Here is a 16,548-nt window from a genome sequence, read left to right as displayed (position 1 = left end):
GACTCAAAAGCCGAACGAGTTACTTTCCGACGTTGTTTTAGATGTGCAAGTGATAGTCAAAACTCGCTGTGTCGGCACTCTGCCGACCATTTCGCTAGTTAACACCGGTCTTGTTGTGTGTGTTTCAAGCTCAAGAGCATCTCCAAGCAAAAAATGGTCAACAGCAACATTCAGACGGTTTCGTACTGCTCAATTGCTACATTAAAACGTTATGTATCTTTTTCAGAACTGGAAAAACACGAGCGTGACAGCATTCGAACCTGCAATCTTCAGATCCGAAGTCCGACGCCTTATCCATTAGGCCACACGGTCACTGACGACCAACATTTACATGTATACGACTCATCTCGAAACTCTCACACCCCTGAGGATTTGTGTTTTCGTTCTACACAGCCGCTGCCCCTTGCTCTTTCCCACCCATTCGTTACATTCAATCTCTGACGAGACCGACCAAATATAGACTGAGAAACAAGACCACACACTTTGTGCATTCGGAATCGAAGGCAGGGCGTCCCTCGCCGCATTTGCTACGATTGCCATTTGCTACTTCTGCAGAAGCGGCGGCGGCGACGACGACGACGACGACGACGACGACGAATACTCTGAGATATGTGAGGAATACATCTATAAAATGTAATTCAGACTGCCTCGTCCCACCTTATGCTGTACCGCTTTGGCAAATGCTTTATCTGCGCCATTCGCCTTAATCGCATCTGAGAGTAATTCTTAAAAAAACGCCTGTCGCTAATTGTTCGTCATCACAGATACTGTTTGCTATACGGCCACGACGCGCAACTGATTTCCAAAATTCATCTTTCTCCTGTGAGGATGGAACTTACGACCCCTGGTTTATTAGACCAGTGCTCTACCACTGAGCTAAAGACGCGCGGCCTAGCGGTACTCTTGGGTACTTCGTCCTTACGGTCGTCTGCATCATCAGACTTTAGCTGACAACACTTCATATTACCGGCTAATATTTGCAGCTATGGCGACAAATTACTGCTTGGCTACACATCTGACACGTAACCGATGTGCTCTCCAAACAACAACACTTGCATTTCAGAACATGTCTTTCACACATGTCTACAAAATCACCTTCACCTTCAAATACAGTTTCCTTGCGACTGACAGAGACGTAGGCAAAGTTTAAAGTTGCTATTTCCATTAAATCTCGTTAATCAGAAAAACGGTAATTTACACCTGCAGCGGAACATAATTCCGTTCCGCCCAGCGTCTGGCTCGAACCGACGACCCTGGGATTAAGAGTCTGACGCTCTACCGACTGAGCTAGCCGGCTACCTCGGTGAATACCTGCCGGGTAGCACGTCACACAGTACTCGTTTGGGTTGGGTGGTCCCATACAGAAACTCTCCATGATGCCTAATGTTTTCCTAACGTCACACTCGTCACGTACTTCACTTTTATGTCATAATCATTTCTGAGAGGTAAAGAAATTGCATGACAACATGCAGAGCTAGTGGCGTCAAAATTAACACACATACTTTATGTGACTCAAAAGCCGAACGAGTTACTTTCCGACGTTGTTTTAGATGTGCAAGTGATAGTCAAAACTCGCTGTGTCGGCACTCTGCCGACCATTTCGCTAGTTAACACCGGTCTTGTTGTGTGTGTTTCACGCTCAAGAGCATCTCCAAGCAAAAAATGGTCAACAGCAACATTCAGACGGTTTCGTACTGCTCAATTGCTACATTAAAACGTTATGTTTCTTTTTCAGAACTGGAAAAACACAAGCGTGACAGCATTCGTAACTGTAATCTTCAGATCCGAAATCCGACGCCTTATCCATTAGGCCACACGGTCACTGACGACCAACATTTACATGTATACGACTCATCTCGAAACGCTCACACCCCTGAGGATTTGTGTTTTCGTTCTACACAGCCGCTGCCCCTTGCTCTTTCCCACCCATTCGTTACATTCAACCTCTGACGAGACCGACCAAATATAGACTGAGAAACAAGACCACACACTTTGTGCATTCGGAATCGAAGGCAGGGCGTCATTCGCCGCATTTGCTACGATTGCCATTTGCTACTTCTGCAGAAGCGGCGGCGGCGGCGACGACGACGACGACGACGACGACGACGAATATCGCGAGAGGCTCTGAGATATGTGAGGAATACATCTATAAAATGTAATTCAGACTGCCTCGTCCCACCTTATGCTGTACCGCTTTGGCAAATGCTTATCTGCGCCATTCGCCTTAATCGCATCTGAGAGTAATTCTTAAAAAAACGCCTGTCGCTAATTGTTCGTCATCACAGATACTGTTTGCTATACGGCCACGACGCGCAACTGATTTCCAAAATTCATCTTTCTCCTGTGAGGATGGAACTTACGACCCCTGGTTTATTAGACCAGTGCTCTACCACTGAGCTAAAGAGGAGCGGCCTAGCGGTACTCTTGGGTACTTCGTCCTTACGGTCGTCTGCATCATCAGACTTTAGCTGACAACACTTCATATTACCGGCTAATATTTGCAGCTATGGCGACAAATTACTGCTTGGCTACACATCTGACACGTAACCGATGTGCTCTCCAAACAACAACACTTGCATTTCAGAACATGTCTTTCACACATGTCTACAAAATCACCTTCACCTTCAAATACAGTTTCCTTGCGACTGACAGAGACGTAGGCAAAGTTTAAAGTTGCTATTTCCATTAAATCTCGTTAATCAGAAAAACAGCAATTTACACCTGCAGCGGAACATAATTCCGTTCCGCCCAGCGTCTAGCTCGAACCCACGACCCTGGGATTAAGAGTCTGACACTCTACCGATTGAGCTAGCCGGCTACCTCGGTGAATACCTGCCGGGTAGCACGTCACACAGTACTCGTTTGGGTTGGGTGGTCCCATACAGAATCTCTGCATGATGCCTAATGTTTTCCTAACGTCACACTCGTCACGTACTTCACTTTTATGTCATAATCATTTCTGAGAGGTAAAGAAATTGCATGACAACATGCAGAGCTAGTGGCGTCAAAATTAACACACATACTTTATGTGACTCAAAAGCCGAACGAGTTACTTTCCGACGTTGTTTTAGATGTGCAAGTGATAGTCAAAACTCGCTGTGTCGGCACTCTGCCGACCATTTCGCTAGTTAACACCGGTCTTGTTGTGTGTGTTTCAAGCTCAAGAGCATCTCCAAGCAAAAAATGGTCAACAGCAACATTCAGACGGTTTCGTACTGCTCAATTGCTACATTAAAACGTTATGTATCTTTTTCAGAACTGGAAAAACACGAGCGTGACAGCATTCGAACCTGTAATCTTCAGATCCGAAGTCCGACGCCTTATCCATTAGGCCACACGGTCACTGACGACCAACATTTACATGTATACGACTCATCTCGAAACTCTCACACCCCTGAGGATTTGTGTTTTCGTTCTACACAGCCGCTGCCCCTTGCTCTTTCCCACCCATTCGTTACATTCAATCTCTGACGAGACCGACCAAATAAAGACTGAGAAACAAGACCACACACTTTGTGCATTCGGAATCGAAGGCAGGGCGTCCCTCGCCGCATTTGCTACGATTGCCATTTGCTACTTCTGCAGAAGCGGCGGCGGCGACGACGACGACGACGACGACGACGACGACGACGACGACGACGAATACTCTGAGATATGTGAGGAATACATCTATAAAATGTAATTCAGACTGCCTCGTCCCACCTTATGCTGTACCGCTTTGGCAAATGCTTTATCTGCGCCATTCGCCTTAATCGCATCTGAGAGTAATTCTTAAAAAAACGCCTGTCGCTAATTGTTCGTCATCACAGATACTGTTTGCTATACGGCCACGACGCGCAACTGATTTCCAAAATTCATCTTTCTCCTGTGAGGATGGAACTTACGACCCCTGGTTTATTAGACCAGTGCTCTACCACTGAGCTAAAGACGCGCGGCCTAGCGGTACTCTTGGGTACTTCGTCCTTACGGTCGTCTGCATCATCAGACTTTAGCTGACAACACTTCATATTACCGGCTAATATTTGCAGCTATGGCGACAAATTACTGCTTGGCTACACATCTGACACGTAACCGATGTGCTCTCCAAACAACAACACTTGCATTTCAGAACATGTCTTTCACACATGTCTACAAAATCACCTTCACCTTCAAATACAGTTTCCTTGCGACTGACAGAGACGTAGGCAAAGTTTAAAGTTGCTATTTCCATTAAATCTCGTTAATCAGAAAAACGGTAATTTACACCTGCAGCGGAACATAATTCCGTTCCGCCCAGCGTCTGGCTCGAACCCACGACCCTGGGATTGAGAGTCTGACGCTCTACCGACTGAGCTAGCCGGCTACCTCGGTGAATACCTGCCGGGTAGCACGTCACACAGTACTCGTTTGGGTTGGGTGGTCCCATACAGAAACTCTCCATGATGCCTAATGTTTTCCTAACGTCACACTCGTCACGTACTTCACTTTTATGTCATAATCATTTCTGAGAGGTAAAGAAATTGCATGACAACATGCAGAGCTAGTGGCGTCAAAATTAACACACATACTTTATGTGACTCAAAAGCCGAACGAGTTACTTTCCGACGTTGTTTTAGATGTGCAAGTGATAGTCAAAACTCGCTGTGTCGGCACTCTGCCGACCATTTCGCTAGTTAACACCGGTCTTGTTGTGTGTGTTTCAAGCTGAAGAGCATCTCCAAGCAAAAAATGGTCAACAGCAACATTCAGACGGTTTCGTACTGCTCAATTGCTACATTAAAACGTTATGTTTCTTTTTCAGAACTGGAAAAACACAAGCGTGACAGCATTCGAACCTGTAATCTTCAGATCCGAAATCCGACGCCTTATCCATTAGGCCACACGGTCACTGACGACCAACATTTACATGTATACGACTCATCTCGAAACGCTCACACCCCTGAGGATTTGTGTTTTCGTTCTATACAGCCGCTGCCCCTTGCTCTTTCCCACCCATTCGTTACATTCAACCTCTGACGAGACCGACCAAATATAGACTGAGAAACAAGACCACACACTTTGTGCATTCGGAATCGAAGGCAGGGCGTCCCTCGCCGCATTTGCTACGATTGCCATTTGCTACTTCTGCAGAAGCGGCGGCGGCGACGACGACGACGACGACGACGAATATCGCGAGAGGCTCTGAGATATGTGAGAAATACATCTATAAAATGTAATTCAGACTGCCTCGTCCCACCTTATGCTGTACCGCTTTGGCAAATGCTTTATCTGCGCCATTCGCCTTAATCGCATCTGAGAGTAATTCTTAAAAAAACGCCTGTCGCTAATTGTTCGTCATCACAGATACTGTTTGCTATACGGCCACGACGCGCAACTGATTTCCAAAATTCATCTTTCTCCTGTGAGGATGGAACTTACGACCCCTGGTTTATTAGACCAGTGCTCTACCACTGAGCTAAAGACGCGCGGCCTAGCGGTACTCTTGGGTACTTCGTCCTTACGGTCGTCTGCATCATCAGACTTTAGCTGACAACACTTCATATTACCGGCTAATATTTGCAGCTATGGCGACAAATTACTGCTTGGCTACACATCTGACACGTAACCGATGTGCTCTCCAAACAACAACACTTGCATTTCAGAACATGTCTTTCACACATGTCTACAAAATCACCTTCACCTTCAAATACAGTTTCCTTGCGACTGACAGAGACGTAGGCAAAGTTTAAAGTTGCTATTTCCATTAAATCTCGTTAATCAGAAAAACGGTAATTTACACCTGCAGCGGAACATAATTCCGTTCCGCCCAGCGTCTGGCTCGAACCCACGACCCTGGGATTAAGAGTCTGACGCTCTACCGACTGAGCTAGCCGGCTACCTCGGTGAATACCTGCCGGGTAGCACGTCACACAGTACTCGTTTGGGTTGGGTGGTCCCATACAGAAACTCTCCATGATGCCTAATGTTTTCCTAACATCACACTCGTCACGTACTTCACTTTTATGTCATAATCATTTCTGAGAGGTAAAGAAATTGCATGACAACATGCAGAGCTAGTGGCGTCAAAATTAACACACATACTTTATGTGACTCAAAAGCCGAACGAGTTACTTTCCGACGTTGTTTTAGATGTGCAAGTGATAGTCAAAACTCGCTGTGTCGGCACTCTGCCGACCATTTCGCTAGTTAACACCGGTCTTGTTGTGTGTGTTTCACGCTCAAGAGCATCTCCAAGCAAAAAATGGTCAACAGCAACATTCAGACGGTTTCGTACTGCTCAATTGCTACATTAAAACGTTATGTTTCTTTTTCAGAACTGGAAAAACAGAAGCGTGACAGCATTCGAACCTGTAATCTTGAGATCCGAAATCCGACGCCTTATCCATTAGGCCACACGGTCACTGACGACCAACATTTACATGTATACGACTCATCTCGAAACGCTCACACCCCTGAGGATTTGTGTTTTCGTTCTACACAGCCGCTGCCCCTTGCTCTTTCCCACCCATTCGTTACATTCAACCTCTGACGAGACCGACCAAATATAGACTGAGAAACAAGACCACACACTTTGTGCATTCGGAATCGAAGGCAGGGCGTCCCTCGCCGCATTTGCTACGATTGCCATTTGCTACTTCTGCAGAAGCGGCGGCGGCGGCGACGACGACGACGACGACGACGACGACGAATATCGCGAGAGGCTCTGAGATATGTGAGGAATACATCTATAAAATGTAATTCAGACTGCCTCGTCCCACCTTATGCTGTACCGCTTTGGCAAATGCTTATCTGCGCCATTCGCCTTAATCGCATCTGAGAGTAATTCTTAAAAAAACGCCTGTCGCTAATTGTTCGTCATCACAGATACTGTTTGCTATACGGCCACGACGCGCAACTGATTTCCAAAATTCATCTTTCTCCTGTGAGGATGGAACTTACGACCCCTGGTTTATTAGACCAGTGCTCTACCACTGAGCTAAAGAGGCGCGGCCTAGCGGTACTCTTGGGTACTTCGTCCTTACGGTCGTCTGCATCATCAGACTTTAGCTGACAACACTTCATATTACCGGCTAATATTTGCAGCTATGGCGACAAATTACTGCTTGGCTACACATCTGACACGTAACCGATGTGCTCTCCAAACAACAACACTTGCATTTCAGAACATGTCTTTCACACATGTCTACAAAATCACCTTTACCTTCAAATACAGTTTCCTTGCGACTGACAGAGACGTAGGCAAAGTTTAAAGTTGCTATTTCCATTAAATCTCGTTAATCAGAAAAACAGCAATTTACACCTGCAGCGGAACATAATTCCGTTCCGCCCAGCGTCTAGCTCGAACCCACGACCGTGGGATTAAGAGTCTGACACTCTACCGATTGAGCTAGCCGGCTACCTCGGTGAATACCTGCCGGGTAGCACGTCACACAGTACTCGTTTGGGTTGGGTGGTCCCATACAGAATCTCTGCATGATGCCTAATGTTTTCCTAACGTCACACTCGTCACGTACTTCACTTTTATGTCATAATCATTTCTGAGAGGTAAAGAAATTGCATGACAACATGCAGAGCTAGTGGCGTCAAAATTAACACACATACTTTATGTGACTCAAAAGCCGAACGAGTTACTTTCCGACGTTGTTTTAGATGTGCAAGTGATAGTCAAAACTCGCTGTGTCGGCACTCTGCCGACCATTTCGCTAGTTAACACCGGTCTTGTTGTGTGTGTTTCAAGCTCAAGAGCATCTCCAAGCAAAAAATGGTCAACAGCAACATTCAGACGGTTTCGTACTGCTCAATTGCTACATTAAAACGTTATGTATCTTTTTCAGAACTGGAAAAACACGAGCGTGACAGCATTCGAACCTGTAATCTTCAGATCCGAAGTCCGACGCCTTATCCATTAGCCCACACGGTCACTGACGACCAACATTTACATGTATACGACTCATCTCGAAACTCTCACACCCCTGAGGATTTGTGTTTTCGTTCTACACAGCCGCTGCCCCTTGCTCTTTCCCACCCATTCGTTACATTCAATCTCTGACGAGACCGACCAAATAAAGACTGAGAAACAAGACCACACACTTTGTGCATTCGGAATCGAAGGCAGGGCGTCCCTCGCCGCATTTGCTACGATTGCCATTTGCTACTTCTGCAGAAGCGGCGGCGGCGACGACGACGACGACGACGACGACGACGACGAATACTCTGAGATATGTGAGGAATACATCTATAAAATGTAATTCAGACTGCCTCGTCCCACCTTATGCTGTACCGCTTTGGCAAATGCTTTATCTGCGCCATTCGCCTTAATCGCATCTGAGAGTAATTCTTAAAAAAACGCCTGTCGCTAATTGTTCGTCATCACAGATACTGTTTGCTATACGGCCACGACGCGCAACTGATTTCCAAAATTCATCTTTCTCCTGTGAGGATGGAACTTACGACCCCTGGTTTATTAGACCAGTGCTCTACCACTGAGCTAAAGACGCGCGGCCTAGCGGTACTCTTGGGTACTTCGTCCTTACGGTCGTCTGCATCATCAGACTTTAGCTGACAACACTTCATATTACCGGCTAATATTTGCAGCTATGGCGACAAATTACTGCTTGGCTACACATCTGACACGTAAACGATGTGCTCTCCAAACAACAACACTTGCATTTCAGAACATGTCTTTCACACATGTCTACAAAATCACCTTCACCTTCAAATACAGTTTCCTTGCGACTGACAGAGACGTAGGCAAAGTTTAAAGTTGCTTTTTCCATTAAATCTCGTTAATCAGAAAAACGGTAATTTACACCTGCAGCGGAACATAATTCCGTTCCGCCCAGCGTCTGGCTCGAACCCACGACCCTGGGATTGAGAGTCTGACGCTCTACCGACTGAGCTAGCCGGCTACCTCGGTGAATACCTGCCGGGTAGCACGTCACACAGTACTCGTTTGGGTTGGGTGGTCCCATACAGAAACTCTCCATGATGCCTAATGTTTTCCTAACGTCACACTCGTCACGTACTTCACTTTTATGTCGTAATCATTTCTGAGAGGTAAAGAAATTGCATGACAACATGCAGAGCTAGTGGCGTCAAAATTAACACACATACTTTATGTGACTCAAAAGCCGAACGAGTTACTTTCCGACGTTGTTTTAGATGTGCAAGTGATAGTCAAAACTCGCTGTGTCGGCACTCTGCCGACCATTTCGCTAGTTAACACCGGTCTTGTTGTGTGTGTTTCAAGCTCAAGAGCATCTCCAAGCAAAAAATGGTCAACAGCAACATTCAGACGGTTTCGTACTGCTCAATTGCTACATTAAAACGTTATGTTTCTTTTTCAGAACTGGAAAAACACAAGCGTGACAGCATTCGAACCTGTAATCTTCAGATCCGAAATCCGACGCCTTATCCATTAGGCCACACGGTCACTGACGACCAACATTTACATGTATACGACTCATCTCGAAACGCTCACACCCCTGAGGATTTGTGTTTTCGTTCTATACAGCCGCTGCCCCTTGCTCTTTCCCACCCATTCGTTACATTCAACCTCTGACGAGACCGACCAAATATAGACTGAGAAACAAGACCACACACTTTGTGCATTCGGAATCGAAGGCAGGGCGTCCCTCGCCGCATTTGCTACGATTGCCATTTGCTACTTCTGCAGAAGCGGCGGCGGCGACGACGACGACGACGACGACGAATGTCGCGAGAGGCTCTGAGATATGTGAGAAATACATCTATAAAATGTAATTCAGACTGCCTCGTCCCACCTTATGCTGTACCGCTTTGGCAAATGCTTTATCTGCGCCATTCGCCTTAATCGCATCTGAGAGTAATTCTTAAAAAAACGCCTGTCGCTAATTGTTCGTCATCACAGATACTGTTTGCTATACGGCCACGACGCGCAACTGATTTCCAAAATTCATCTTTCTCCTGTGAGGATGGAACTTACGACCCCTGGTTTATTAGACCAGTGCTCTACCACTGAGCTAAAGACGCGCGGCCTAGCGGTACTCTTGGGTACTTCGTCCTTACGGTCGTCTGCATCATCAGACTTTAGCTGACAACACTTCATATTACCGGCTAATATTTGCAGCTATGGCGACAAATTACTGCTTGGCTACACATCTGACACGTAACCGATGTGCTCTCCAAACAACAACACTTGCATTTCAGAACATGTCTTTCACACATGTCTACAAAATCACCTTCACCTTCAAATACAGTTTCCTTGCGACTGACAGAGACGTAGGCAAAGTATAAAGTTGCTATTTCCATTAAATCTCGTTAATCAGAAAAACGGTAATTTACACCTGCAGCGGAACATAATTCCGTTCCGCCCAGCGTCTGGCTCGAACCCACGACCCTGGGATTAAGAGTCTGACGCTCTACCGACTGAGCTAGCCGGCTACCTCGGTGAATACCTGCCGGGTAGCACGTCACACAGTACTCGTTTGGGTTGGGTGGTCCCATACAGAAACTCTCCATGATGCCTAATGTTTTCCTAACATCACACTCGTCACGTACTTCACTTTTATGTCATAATCATTTCTGAGAGGTAAAGAAATTGCATGACAACATGCAGAGCTAGTGGCGTCAAAATTAACACACATACTTTATGTGACTCAAAAGCCGAACGAGTTACTTTCCGACGTTGTTTTAGATGTGCAAGTGATAGTCAAAACTCGCTGTGTCGGCACTCTGCCGACCATTTCGCTAGTTAACACCGGTCTTGTTGTGTGTGTTTCACGCTCAAGAGCATCTCCAAGCAAAAAATGGTCAACAGCAACATTCAGACGGTTTCGTACTGCTCAATTGCTACATTAAAACGTTATGTTTCTTTTTCAGAACTGGAAAAACACAAGCGTGACAGCATTCGAACCTGTAATCTTCAGATCCGAAATCCGACGCCTTATCCATTAGGCCACACGGTCACTGACGACCAACATTTACATGTATACGACTCATCTCGAAACGCTCACACCCCTGAGGATTTGTGTTTTCGTTCTACACAGCCGCTGCCCCTTGCTCTTTCCCACCCATTCGTTACATTCAACCTCTGACGAGACCGACCAAATATAGACTGAGAAACAAGACCACACACTTTGTGCATTCGGAATCGAAGGCAGGGCGTCCCTCGCCGCATTTGCTACGATTGCCATTTGCTACTTCTGCAGAAGCGGCGGCGGCGGCGACGACGACGACGACGACGACGACGACGAATATCGCGAGAGGCTCTGAGATATGTGAGGAATACATCTATAAAATGTAATTCAGACTGCCTCGTCCCACCTTATGCTGTACCGCTTTGGCAAATGCTTATCTGCGCCATTCGCCTTAATCGCATCTGAGAGTAATTCTTAAAAAAACGCCTGTCGCTAATTGTTCGTCATCACAGATACTGTTTGCTATACGGCCACGACGCGCAACTGATTTCCAAAATTCATCTTTCTCCTGTGAGGATGGAACTTACGACCCCTGGTTTATTAGACCAGTGCTCTACCACTGAGCTAAAGAGGCGCGGCCTAGCGGTACTCTTGTTTACTTCGTCCTTACGGTCGTCTGCATCATCAGACTTTAGCTGACAACACTTCATATTACCGGCTAATATTTGCAGCTATGGCGACAAATTACTGCTTGGCTACACATCTGACACGTAACCGATGTGCTCTCCAAACAACAACACTTGCATTTCAGAACATGTCTTTCACACATGTCTACAAAATCACCTTTACCTTCAAATACAGTTTCCTTGCGACTGACAGAGACGTAGGCAAAGTTTAAAGTTGCTATTTCCATTAAATCTCGTTAATCAGAAAAACAGCAATTTACACCTGCAGCGGAACATAATTCCGTTCCGCCCAGCGTCTAGCTCGAACCCACGACCGTGGGATTAAGAGTCTGACACTCTACCGATTGAGCTAGCCGGCTACCTCGGTGAATACCTGCCGGGTAGCACGTCACACAGTACTCGTTTGGGTTGGGTGGTCCCATACAGAATCTCTGCATGATGCCTAATGTTTTCCTAACGTCACACTCGTCACGTACTTCACTTTTATGTCATAATCATTTCTGAGAGGTAAAGAAATTGCATGACAACATGCAGAGCTAGTGGCGTCAAAATTAACACACATACTTTATGTGACTCAAAAGCCGAACGAGTTACTTTCCGACGTTGTTTTAGATGTGCAAGTGATAGTCAAAACTCGCTGTGTCGGCACTCTGCCGACCATTTCGCTAGTTAACACCGGTCTTGTTGTGTGTGTTTCAAGCTCAAGAGCATCTCCAAGCAAAAAATGGTCAACAGCAACATTCAGACGGTTTCGTACTGCTCAATTGCTACATTAAAACGTTATGTATCTTTTTCAGAACTGGAAAAACACGAGCGTGACAGCATTCGAACCTGTAATCTTCAGATCCGAAGTCCGACGCCTTATCCATTAGGCCACACGGTCACTGACGACCAACATTTACATGTATACGACTCATCTCGAAACTCTCACACCCCTGAGGATTTGTGTTTTCGTTCTACACAGCCGCTGCCCCTTGCTCTTTCCCACCCATTCGTTACATTCAATCTCTGACGAGACCGACCAAATAAAGACTGAGAAACAAGACCACACACTTTGTGCATTCGGAATCGAAGGCAGGGCGTCCCTCGCCGCATTTGCTACGATTGCCATTTGCTACTTCTGCAGAAGCGGCGGCGGCGACGACGACGACGACGACGACGACGACGACGAATACTCTGAGATATGTGAGGAATACATCTATAAAATGTAATTCAGACTGCCTCGTCCCACCTTATGCTGTACCGCTTTGGCAAATGCTTTATCTGCGCCATTCGCCTTAATCGCATCTGAGAGTAATTCTTAAAAAAACGCCTGTCGCTAATTGTTCGTCATCACAGATACTGTTTGCTATACGGCCACGACGCGCAACTGATTTCCAAAATTCATCTTTCTCCTGTGAGGATGGAACTTACGACCCCTGGTTTATTAGACCAGTGCTCTACCACTGAGCTAAAGACGCGCGGCCTAGCGGTACTCTTGGGTACTTCGTCCTTACGGTCGTCTGCATCATCAGACTTTAGCTGACAACACTTCATATTACCGGCTAATATTTGCAGCTATGGCGACAAATTACTGCTTGGCTACACATCTGACACGTAACCGATGTGCTCTCCAAACAACAACACTTGCATTTCAGAACATGTCTTTCACACATGTCTACAAAATCACCTTCACCTTCAAATACAGTTTCCTTGCGACTGACAGAGACGTAGGCAAAGTTTAAAGTTGCTTTTTCCATTAAATCTCGTTAATCAGAAAAACGGTAATTTACACCTGCAGCGGAACATAATTCCGTTCCGCCCAGCGTCTGGCTCGAACCCACGACCCTGGGATTAAGAGTCTGACGCTCTACCGACTGAGCTAGCCGGCTACCTCAGTGAATACCTGCCGGGTAGCACGTCACACAGTACTCGTTTGGGTTGGGTGGTCCCATACAGAAACTCTCCATGATGCCTAATGTTTTCCTAACGTCACACTCGTCACGTACTTCACTTTTATGTCATAATCATTTCTGAGAGGTAAAGAAATTGCATGACAACATGCAGAGCTAGTGGCGTCAAAATTAACACACATACTTTATGTGACTCAAAAGCCGAACGAGTTACTTTCCGACGTTGTTTTAGATGTGCAAGTGATAGTCAAAACTCGCTGTGTCGGCACTCTGCCGACCATTTCGCTAGTTAACACCGGTCTTGTTGTGTGTGTTTCAAGCTCAAGAGCATCTCCAAGCAAAAAATGGTCAACAGCAACATTCAGACGGTTTCGTACTGCTCAATTGCTACATTAAAACGTTATGTTTCTTTTTCAGAACTGGAAAAACACAAGCGTGACAGCATTCGAACCTGTAATCTTCATATCCGAAATCCGACGCCTTATCCATTAGGCCACACGGTCACTGACGACCAACATTTACATGTATACGACTCATCTCGAAACGCTCACACCCCTGAGGATTTGTGTTTTCGTTCTACACAGCAGCTGCCCCTTGCTCTTTCCCACCCATTCGTTACATTCAACCTCTGACGAGACCGACCAAATATAGACTGAGAAACAAGACCACACACTTTGTGCATTCGGAATCGAAGGCAGGGCGTCCCTCGCCGCATTTGCTACGATTGCCATTTGCTACTTCTGCAGAAGCGGCGGCGGCGACGACGACGACGACGACGACGACGACGAATATCGCGAGAGGCTCTGAGATATGTGAGGAATACATCTATAAAATGTAATTCAGACTGCCTCGTCCCACCTTATGCTGTACCGCTTTGGCAAATGCTTTATCTGCGCCATTCGCCTTAATCGCATCTGAGAGTAATTCTTAAAAAAACGCCTGTCGCTAATTGTTCGTCATCACAGATACTGTTTGCTATACGGCCACGACGCGCAACTGATTTCCAAAATTCATCTTTCTCCTGTGAGGATGGAACTTACAACCCCTGGTTTATTAGACCAGTGCTCTACCACTGAGCTAAAGACGCGCGGCCTAGCGGTACTCTTGGGTACTTCGTCCTTACGGTCGTCTGCATCATCAGACTTTAGCTGACAACACTTCATATTACCGGCTAATATTTGCAGCTATGGCGACAAATTACTGCTTGGCTACACATCTGACACGTAACCGATGTGCTCTCCAAACAACAACACTTGCATTTCAGAACATGTCTTTCACACATGTCTACAAAATCACCTTCACCTTCAAATACAGTTTCCTTGCGACTGACAGAGACGTAGGCAAAGTTTAAAGTTGCTATTTCCATTAAATCTCGTTAATCAGAAAAACGGTAATTTACACCTGCAGCGGAACATAATTCCGTTCCGCCCAGCGTCTGGCTCGAACCCACGACCCTGGGATTGAGAGTCTGACGCTCTACCGACTGAGCCAGCCGGCTACCTCGGTGAATACCTGCCGGGTAGCACGTCACACAGTACTCGTTTGGGTTGGGTGGTCCCATACAGAAACTCTCCATGATGCCTAATGTTTTCCTAACGTCACACTCGTCACGTACTTCACTTTTATGTCATAATCATTTCTGAGAGGTAAAGAAATTGCATGACAACATGCAGAGCTAGTGGCGTCAAAATTAACACACATACTTTATGTGACTCAAAAGCCGAACGAGTTACTTTCCGACGTTGTTTTAGATGTGCAAGTGATAGTCAAAACTCGCTGTGTCGGCACTCTGCCGACCATTTCGCTAGTTAACACCGGTCTTGTTGTGTGTGTTTCAAGCTCAAGAGCATCTCCAAGCAAAAAATGGTCAACAGCAACATTCAGACGGTTTCGTACTGCTCAATTGCTACATTAAAACGTTATGTTTCTTTTTCAGAACTGGAAAAACACAAGCGTGACAGCATTCGAACCTGTAATCTTCAGATCCGAAATCCGACGCCTTATCCATTAGGCCACACGGTCACTGACGACCAACATTTACATGTATACGACTCATCTCGAAACGCTCACACCCCTGAGGATTTGTGTTTTCGTTCTACACAGCCGCTGCCCCTTGCTCTTTCCCACCCATTCGTTACATTCAACCTCTGACGAGACCGACCAAATATAGACTGAGAAACAAGACCACACACTTTGTGCATTCGGAATCGAAGGCAGGGCGTCCCTCGCCGCATTTGCTACGATTGCCATTTGCTACTTCTGCAGAAGCGGCGGCGGCGGCGACGACGACGACGACGACGACGACGACGACGAATATCGCGAGAGGCTCTGAGATATGTGAGGAATACATCTATAAAATGTAATTCAGACTGCCTCGTCCCACCTTATGCTGTACCGCTTTGGCAAATGCTTTATCTGCGCCATTCGCCTTAATCGCATCTGAGAGTAATTCTTAAAAAAACGCCTGTCGCTAATTGTTCGTCATCACAGATACTGTTTGCTATACGGCCACGACGCGCAACTGATTTCCAAAATTCATCTTTCTCCTGTGAGGATGGAACTTACGACCCCTGGTTTATTAGACCAGTGCTCTACCACTTTTTTTTTTTTTTTATTTATTTATTTTTTTTTTTTTCTTCCTTTGGGCCTCCCTTCTCCCCACACAGCCCATCCATTCGCTCTCCTTTTATGCCTTCTTCGGCGAGCTTCAATGCTATATCGACTGATTTTTTTTTTCAAATTTACTGCGACAGTTAGGGAAATGAAATGATGTTTGGCTTCTTCGCCATGTGAGGCTTCTCCTCCGTAGAACTGAAAATTGAAAAATTAAGGCTTCTTGGGAATTAATAAATTGTCACTCTTGCTTCATACTGAAAAAAATTAAACAAAAATAAAAAGATTGTAACTGAGGAACACGTGCAAGAAGCTTCCACTGCATTGTGTGCAACGAAACCACCTTCCGATATTACCGAGATCCTGGAAAATCATCATAGATGAAAGTAGTTGCTGGAGATATGGGGTTCATCCAGCAGTAAGTGTGAAGCCGCAGTGCCGTTTCGGGGTTCTGTCCGAGGCCTTCACGGCTACCGTAGC

General features: G+C 46.0%; 1 non-coding gene across 1 annotated transcript; it reads right to left on the bottom strand.

The window, feature by feature from the left end:
- Positions 1–2,335: 2,335 nt before the first annotated feature.
- Trnai-aau (transfer RNA isoleucine (anticodon AAU)) lies at positions 2,336–2,407 on the bottom strand. The gene has a single exon. It is a non-coding gene; the product is annotated as a tRNA-Ile (tRNA).
- Positions 2,408–16,548: the final 14,141 nt, after the last annotated feature.

Source organism: Schistocerca gregaria, chromosome 8 (genome assembly GCF_023897955.1).
Source record: "Schistocerca gregaria isolate iqSchGreg1 chromosome 8, iqSchGreg1.2, whole genome shotgun sequence".
Taxonomy (NCBI): domain Eukaryota; kingdom Metazoa; phylum Arthropoda; class Insecta; order Orthoptera; family Acrididae; genus Schistocerca; species Schistocerca gregaria.
This window is presented reverse-complemented; position numbering and strand designations above follow the sequence as displayed.